This window comes from Pinus tabuliformis, chromosome 2_2 (assembly GCF_031772625.1).
Source record: "Pinus tabuliformis cultivar Carrire ecotype Pingquan chromosome 2_2, CPIR1, whole genome shotgun sequence".
In the NCBI taxonomy this organism is placed as follows: Eukaryota; Viridiplantae; Streptophyta; class Pinopsida; order Pinales; family Pinaceae; genus Pinus; species Pinus tabuliformis.
Window position 1 is genome coordinate 298,421,624 of NC_142300.1, and position 9,142 is coordinate 298,430,765.

Sequence of the window (9,142 nt, forward strand, 5' to 3'; positions counted from 1 at the left end):
GTCTTGTCAAGGATGATACCATTTTCTATTTTTTCTGTTATAAAGAGGCTTAGTGTGGATGATATGATGTACAATTTTGTATGGTTGAAGATTGACCATTTAAAAGGAATTGTACAGTTTGGCAGTCAGGTGAAGTAATACAATTTTCTGATTTTCAATATTTTTGTATAAAGATACAACTTCTGCTAATTTTGAGGATTTAGCTTTTGTGCATGGAGTCTTTTTTAGAGTGTGCATAATATAAGCTCGTCAGTGAATTTATTTATGCAAGATCTTGAATTAGAACAGTCCATATATCATAATCTTATTGAATTGTCTGAACAATCCATATATCAGGGCTATGAATTGCAGTAGGAGGGGCTCAATACCTTAAGCATTGTTATTAACTTACCATAGGAAGATTCCATAGAAGTTTAGATCATTTCTTCATCTTATGATGGAAATCAAATAGGTAGTCTTAGGTTTTGGTTTGCATACAGTGAAGGCCTGAAGTAAATACTTTGAATCTTAATAGAATTTTATTTTCCCTTAAGCATGTACTTTCATGTTGATATTATCTGAAAGACAAGTCTTGTCATCAATTAATATTATCCCATATAAATTGCTTCATGGAAAACTCTACTACTCAATAGCACATAATAATAAATTTGGTCTTTATTAAATGTTTCAAACTAATAATTAAGTATATTCATTCATGATAAGATAAGATAGGTTTATTAGTGTCCAACGAATGACCAAAGGTAGGTCAACGGGACTGCTCAGTGAAAAAGTGGCAACACAGAGTGGGAGTGCAAAGGTTAGTATCTGAGCATAACTAACACAACACCAAAAAGAAGAAATACAATGCTCTAAATTCCCACTATCAAATGAAGGAGAGGGTGTTCTCCTTTGAAGTTGAAAGGGAATATCTCTTACCATTTGGAGACCAAAAGGAAAGAAACATTGTATAGATGACTAGCCAAAGGAGATGGATCTGGTCTAGGGATGTGTCTCTCTTTGGAAGAGGTGGCCCTCTTCCATGTGGTGGTAGGAGGGGGTTTCCTACCAATCGGGCATGAACAACAACTCCACATGGGTCTCACTATAGGGGGTTAAGTTGTCTCTCGAACTGGAATGGTTCTGCAATTTGCCTGCATCTTGTTGCCCCTATCTAGGAGCACTGGGAAGAAAACTGTGATCCTCCTAGTAGTGTCCTATCAAGGGGGGTAGGGGGAGGGCAAGAGAATGTGAGTTGTTTACCTAACAGCCTCTCCCAAGTATAAGGTTTGGCATTCTCTATGCTAGGCACCAACAAAAGGTGGAGAGGGCGTTATGGCACTCCCTAAATATAATATATGTGACGATGTATCTCATTCGAACAGGGACACCTAAAAGTGCAGTGCTCCCCTGTCTGTATCTCGTATATATGGCATATCCAACATAATAAATCAACTTGTGATATTTGGTGCTCAGCTTCCACATGAAGCTTATCAGTGCACACTCAAAACTAACATAAGGGGATCCTAATTCCATGCATAAAGTGTCAAAGAGTGTAAGTGGATCAACACTATAAAGTTGTCTCTAAGAGCCAACAAGTGCTCTACATAAAAGGCCATTTTGGGTCTCAAATCCCCAAGAGGGGAATCCAAGTGACCTAGATATACTACTTGTACATATCCTCCTGGATAATCCCATCCATCTCTTGCTTATTAGAGAAAAAGTGACCAGGAGCATCCAAAGTGTGTTTGAATGGGGGAAGATGATCTATCAATATACTGATGGATCAAAAGAAACAAGAAACTTCTAAATACCACCAAAGTGTGTTGTACCTGTCTCTACCTACTATTGAGTAAATATCTAAAGCAGATAAAATAACTCTACCAATCTAAACATAGTCTAGATCCAGAAAGGGTTTATTGCAAACTATGTATGGATGATGGACTAGGGGATCATCCTCTTGCATTTGATGATGCAACATAGTAAGTGGGCCTGTACTCAAGGTCACTATAACCTAACCTAAGGCCCAATCTAACCTGAGTAAGCTTGACCTCCATACCTCTGAACCATATAAAAATATAAGTGTCAAATTGGAGTCCATGAGGTCCAGTCTGGATGAGATGCCCTAAAAATGGTGTTGGAAACATTTGTCTGTTTATAAGAGAAAGGCATCCATACCCCTTATTCACTCAAGGTTGGAGATCCTCCCTCAAACCAAACTTAAAACCTAAAAAATGAGCCCCCAGATATGTGTATGTGTCAGTAATCTCAACCTCCACCCCTCTAAAGTAAGAATGGAAACTAGATCTAAAAAGGGTTTATTGCAAACTATGTATGGATGATGAACTAGGGGATCATCCTCTTGCATTTGATGATGCGACACAGTAAGTGGGTCTGTACTCTTAGTAATAAGTATAATTTTTGATTTTGGATCATTTAATCATCTACGAGAATTAACATAGACAAGGTTTTCTTGCTAAAATGTCATTTATGTGTCTCATTCTCTTTTTCTTGCAAGATGCATTATTAACTTATTTATAACAAAAATTGTGTACATACTTAATATATATATATATATATATATATATATATATGTGTATATATGTATATGTATATATGTATGTATGTATATGTGACGTTTTTCCAGATGTTTCCATTTTTAGGTTCATGTTTCCAGTAGTACCCATTTCGGAAACTTCAAGACACTTTGGTGTTTTGTGCAACTTAGATTTAGGGGAAATAGATGATTTTTCTCTAAGGGTGTTGCATGCATATGTTGGTTCCTTTAATTTTGAAGGGATGGAATTCAATGAGGCAATAAGTTCCTTCTTACAAGGCTTTAGATTACCTGGAGAAGCACAAAAATTTGATTGCATCATAGAAAAATTTGCAGCGAACTATTGTAAGTGCAACCCAAAGGTTTTCACTAGCGCAGACTGTTTATGTGCTTGCATACTCTCTCATCATGTTCAACACTGATGCACATAATCCAATGGTGAAGAATAAGGTATGCCTTTTTCATCTGTGTAATTAGTTGGCAGTTCTCATGGATCATCATATTTCAAATTATTTTGGGATCATCCTTTGTCCAACTGCCTCTTTCCTAACTTGCAGTGTTATTGCAAATGTCAAAGGAAGATTTCATAGGGAATAACTGAGGTATATATGATGGAAAATATTTACCAGATGACCATATGGGATCCTTGTATGATCGTATTGTGAAAAATGAAATCAAGATGAAGATGATAATTTGATGCCACAAAATAAACTTCCCATAAATGCAAACAGAATCTTAGATCTAGATAGTATACTAAATATTGTAATTTGTAATAGGGGGAAGAAAAAGGTCTAGAAATGAGTGGTGCACTTCTCATCTGCCATACTGGTGGTGTGCTTCTCATCTGCTTCTATGTCGTCTCCTTTGCTTGGTCACGAGGCCCTCTCTGATGGTTGGTCCCTAGCAAGATCTTCCCTCTGGAGGTCCGCTCAGGTGGGTAGAGTATCAAACCCACATCTGTGAGCACTTATGTAAGTCATGGGCTCTCTTTTACGCATATTAGTGGTGATAGTCCCCTAATCTTGCACTGATCTAGGGGCAGGGGGCGTAATTTGAATGATCTGTCTCTAGAACATAGTCAAAAGATATTATTTTCAAGAAAAATCTTGAAATGAATAGTTGTTGGTAAACCATTGATTTTTCAAAAATGGGAATGAATTTCTCGTGCCAGTGAGAATTCTTACTTTATCTTATCTCTGAGTCCATGTTGGCCCTTTCTAGGTAGTTCCACAACATTGTTAGGCTTGGTGAAAGTCAACAGGATCTTGATGAGTGAATCCTGACTTAAATTGCCTTGAATAGTTTCATGAATCCTGACAAAAAGTATACAACATATATTTTGATTGCTATAAGACATAAATTAACAAAGTACTAAAAAAAAGTAAAAGCATGTGTTTTCAATCTTGACATATAACCCCAAGATTTAGCTGCATATGATCAATTTTTTTCTCATTGTTTGTTTTGATTCCAAAATCAACAACTTGAACACCTTTACGTGACTCATAATTTATTTCCTACCAATGGAAATTGTGATCATGAGCAATGACAAAGGCCAATTGGTACAATTGTCATGTCATAAGCAGGAAATCAACCATGAAACTTCTTAGAAGATTATAGTCTATAGAGACAGTTTCTGTCCCCCACTAATTACAAAATGTTATAGCATGAGAAACAAGAATTCTTTCTTGGAAATTCAACATGGAAACAAACTTTAGAGAAAATTGATATTGTTCACACCACCATAAATGGTAAACCCAATCCAATTGTGGTTCCTAGTTCTGGCATGCTTGTCTATCAAATACTCTGTGCTCTTAATGGTTGAAGGTGAAATATTGGCTGGATGCAACATGTGTTAGAATGAAGCTCAATTATTTATCCAAGTCATGCTCAAGTCTCAACCTCATCATATATTTGAAACCCAACATTGCAGACACATGACTAACATTAGACACAACAAGTCAAAGCTCCACATATTAGAATACAATTTATAGAAATGGAAATCTGATACTGAATATTCCCTTTATCCTGGTCATGAAACATTATTCTTCATATTCATAAATCTATGATTATTCTTGATCTAAAAATAAGAGGGTTGTTGTGATTGAGCACACACATTATTTTATGATGAGGTGATTGATATGCACTAATCAACAAATTTGGAGAAGAGCAATCTCAGAGCTAGAGGGAAGGCTTTAGAAAGGGCCACCAAGCCATTTACCACATTTTCACTTTACAAGCTATCATTGAAGAAGCTAGAAAAAAAACAATGCCAAGCCTTTTCCTTTGTTGCTGTTGTTTTCTTTTCTGCTCTTGGTTTTAATGGATGGTCAAGATTGCTTCAAAAATGGAAGAAAAGAAAAGGAGACAAATACTGGAATTTAGTATTGTGCTACTTAGGAAACCCATTCTATTTGAAAGAAATCTCCCTTGACAAAATGATAGTCATATTTATCTTAGAGCAATTCCTTTTTGTGGCCACACCTCATCACTTGTTCTCTCCAAAAATTTCAAGTTGATTAATTTTCTCAACAAAAAGAACCATGAAATTCTAAACTTCTTATCTCTTTGGATGAAATTTCCTACTATGGTTATGGGGTGTTTTGAAGAAATTGTAAAACTATGGTTATGTGTATATAGATCTGGTTCTCTAATGCATACATTTTATGATGCATAAAACTTGTGCAATATGTCTTGATGCAATGAAACTAGGCCATGGCCATGCCTTATTTACTGCAGAGTGTTCCCACACTTTCCACTTTGCTTGCATTGCTTCCAATGTGAAGCATGGAAATAGGGTGTGTCTAGTTTGTCGAGCCAAGTGGAAAGAAGTTCCCTTACAAGGGATTCATTCAGAACCAGTGCGTTGTAGAGCACGAATAAGTCCTTTGAATTGGCCACAAAAGAAATATGATGGCACAACAATTTTAACCCGTTTGCTGCATGCTCGGCCCCATATCTTGAAGTTGCAAGACGTGTTACAAACCCTATTGTTTTTGCTGATGATGAGCCATTGGAGCATCGGTCAAGTGGAGAAAATAGGTCAGGTGTGGAAAATGGGAATGAACCTACTTTGGTTGAAATTGAGATAGCAGCAGGAAATTCACAGGCTACGGATTCAAGAGGAAAATTGGCACAAGGAAGTGGAGGGATTCAAGGCAGAGATGTTGATAGTACATCTGTACAGTTAAAAATGTTTCCTGAGTTTTCTGGAATTCCATGCTCAAAGTTTTGTGAGAAGTTCAGTGTCCTGGTACATCTAGTGCAAAACAACAGGAAAGCCAAAGAACTTGGAATACTGGAAATCCATCCCAAACCCCTGATATGCCCAGAGATCGAGCCCCCATTGATCTTGTAATTGTTCTTGATGTTAGTGGAAGCATGGAAGGCACAAAACTGGCACTATTGAAGTGTGTTGTGGGCTTCGTGATTCATAATCTTGGCCCCATGGACCGCCTTTCAGTCATTGTCTTCTCATCAACTGCTAGGCATTTGTTTCCTCTACGACATATGTCTGAGGAGGGTCAGCAGTTTTCTTTGCAATCAGTGAATGGCCTAGTGTCCACTGGTGGAACCAACATTGTTGAAGGATTGAAAAAGGGTGCCAAAGTGCTGGAAGACCGGCATGAGAAGAACCCTGTCTGTAGTATCATTTTACTCTCAGATGGGCAGGACACCTACAATGTGGGAAACCACAGGCAGGTTTCCATTTTGTCAAATTCCAGGAGGGTTTTGGATTATCAGTCCTTGTTGCCAGGATCAATAAGGCAAACCTACAGAGCAGCGTAACATACAGATCCCTGTACACACTTTTGGATTTGGGATGGATCATGATTCAACATCCATGCACTCCATATCAGAGACTTCTGGTGGCACCTTTTCCTTCATTGAGACATAAATTATTATTCAAGATTCTTTTGCACAGTGCATTGGTGGTTTTCTGAGTGTGGTGATTCAGGATATGTAGGTTATTGTCACATATGCAAGTTCAAGAGTGCAATTGAGTGCCATACATGCAGGTAATTATGTAGGCAATATTCTAGACGATGGGCATAAGGTATTGGTAAAGATTGGAGACTTGTATGCAGAGGAGGAGAGGGACTTCTTGGTTCATGTTAAGCTTCCTCCATTTAGAAAACCTGAAGAGAGCACCACTATTAATGAAATGAAAATGTTAAAAGTTATTTGTTCTTACAGGGATCCTATTTCACAAGAAATTATTCAAACACAAGTGACAAAACTATCTATTCAACGTCCTGAATATGTTAGCAGTAATGAACAGGCTATCTGTCTTGAGGTTGACAGGCAAAGAAACAGATTGTGCACTGCAAAATCCATAGCAGAAGCTAGAGCACTAGAAGACGGGTGATTTGACAGGTGCCCAGCTTGTATTGGGGATCAGGAGAAGGGATTTGCAGGCATCCCAAGGCTTTATGGATCAGTTATCAGCTGGTTTTGAAAACTCGGTGGCTTCTCTGACCTTATTCTAAGCGTTGAGGGGCTTAAACAAGGCTGCACTCTTTTCCCCATCTTAATCAAGATTTACATTGAATCATGAGCTTGACTAGTTTCTAAGGGAGATGACACATGCCAATGAAGGGTGCATTTTACACCATGGTCTAAGTACTTATTGTCATTGACTGATTTGGTCTTAATTGCTTCCTCTCTTGAGAGTCTTCAGTCACAGCTTGATTTGTTGGCTTTCCATTCATAAGTTGGGGTTGTTAATCTTATTAAGGCTAAGAATATGTTTTTTAGTGCAACCAAAGATACTATGTCTTGGTTGCATTTCTCCAACAGAGGAGAACCAGTTAAGTTCACCCCTACCTATTCTTATTAAGTTATTTAGGTGTCTAGTTTTCAAGGCCACCTTTCAATTTGGGACCAGCTTCTCAAATGTGGCTATGCAAGGCATACACTTCTTTAGCTGTTTTGGAAAAGAAACACTTCCAATTTCATTTTCAAGACATCCTTCAATGATGGAACTCTTTCACTATCTTGTTAGACCAATTGTATTGGATGGATCAAAGATCTAATTAGACCAAACTTGGGTGAGGCCAGTTGATCACTTATTGAGAGATGATCAGATGATAGATCAACCATCATGCTCCACCAGATGATTAGATGTAAGCACACAGTTCCACATGCCATTATACAAGTTGATTTAGACCTCACCCACTTCAACTAGAGACTTTGTTCAAGCTTACCTCTTACCTATACAACCTTTTCACTCTTGGAGATTTGGCCTTTGGAGAGGAGAGGTACCCCTATATGGCTCTTTTATCTTCCAAGGAGATTTCTTCACATCCTTCTCAAAGTACATTGAGGAAAGAATGTTGGTATTTTAAATTTTTTGAGGTATCTACATTGTTGTAGTCTATAGTTATTTTCATTGGTTGTCTTCCTCCCTACATGTCCTCTTTGAATCCCCCTATCTGCCTCCTTTGAAGGCATAACTCAATCATGTAGTAGACAATATCTATAGGCAGTTCATTCAAGCAACATGGACCTCCCTGCGCCACCACCCCCCACCACCCACTCAACAACCCTCTCATCCACTCAATCCTAAGTTGGGATTCAAGGTTGAGACCTTAATAAGAATCTTAGAGGTCATTCTTATTCGACCAACATACCTACAATAGCACTGGTCTCGTGACTTTAGAGATGAATTGGAAAATGAATAGGGAGAATTTACAGGAGTCCTAAAGGCAGCCTCTGACAGGTTGAGACAGTAGCCTGACTATTTAGTATGTGCAACAGACAAGATGGGAGGACATTATAAAGCAAATCTAGGCTATAAATCAGAATGCTTTCCATCCTCATGATGTTGGAAGTGGAACCTTAGGCTCCTCCCAAAACAAGAATTTTCCTCTAGCTGATCCTAAACTAATCTCGGATTACCTACAGAAGGGGTCTTGACAAGGACCTGGTATTTACTATTTATTGTTCTTGTCCCTCTGGTGTTGCTTGTCATAGAATGAGCCTTGGTATTATCTCAGCAAGCTAGACCCAAAGTGGATGGTTAGTTGGAGGTTTAAAAGGCAGTGGAGTGGTGACTTGGCACTCATCGGAGGGTTCCAAAGCCTAAATATAGTCTCAATCAGAGTTTCCTGAAGTGGGACCTATTCGGGTTGAGCATCAAGGAGGGTTTCCAAGTTGCGGGGATTTGATTCTTGTCTCTGGATCCAAAGGAAACCACTGAGTTTGTCTTCCATTCAATCTATGGAGAAAGTCTTGTACAGACCAACAAAGACACTTCCTGCAATTTGTGACTACCAACAATTCAGATCCTCCAATAGAAGGATGTAGTCTGGTAGGAGGAGGCATATTGTGGTGAAGCCAACTCTGTAACAGGTTCAGAATTGACTTCTTAGATAGTGTAAAGCCCAAGAAGTGTAGAAAACATAACTAATTTAAGTTGTGACTCCTGGTTAGAGTAATTGATATTATGGGATTTGGATTTAACTTGTGGTTCATAGTTCTCATCGGTCAGGAACTGAAGTTGTTTGACTTGAATTTCATGTTGTGACTCTGTGTTTATATGATATTGAGTAGTGTATTGCCAAAAAATATTGTATTGTTGTTTATTATTCCAGATACCTTTGTTCACTG

At 38.2% G+C, this 9,142-nt stretch overlaps 1 pseudogene; it reads left to right on the top strand.

Moving 5' to 3' along the window:
* The first annotated feature begins 5,199 nt into the window (after positions 1-5,199).
* Positions 5,200-7,020, top strand: LOC149192487 (E3 ubiquitin-protein ligase WAV3-like; annotated as a pseudogene).
* The last annotated feature ends 2,122 nt before the right edge of the window (positions 7,021-9,142 follow it).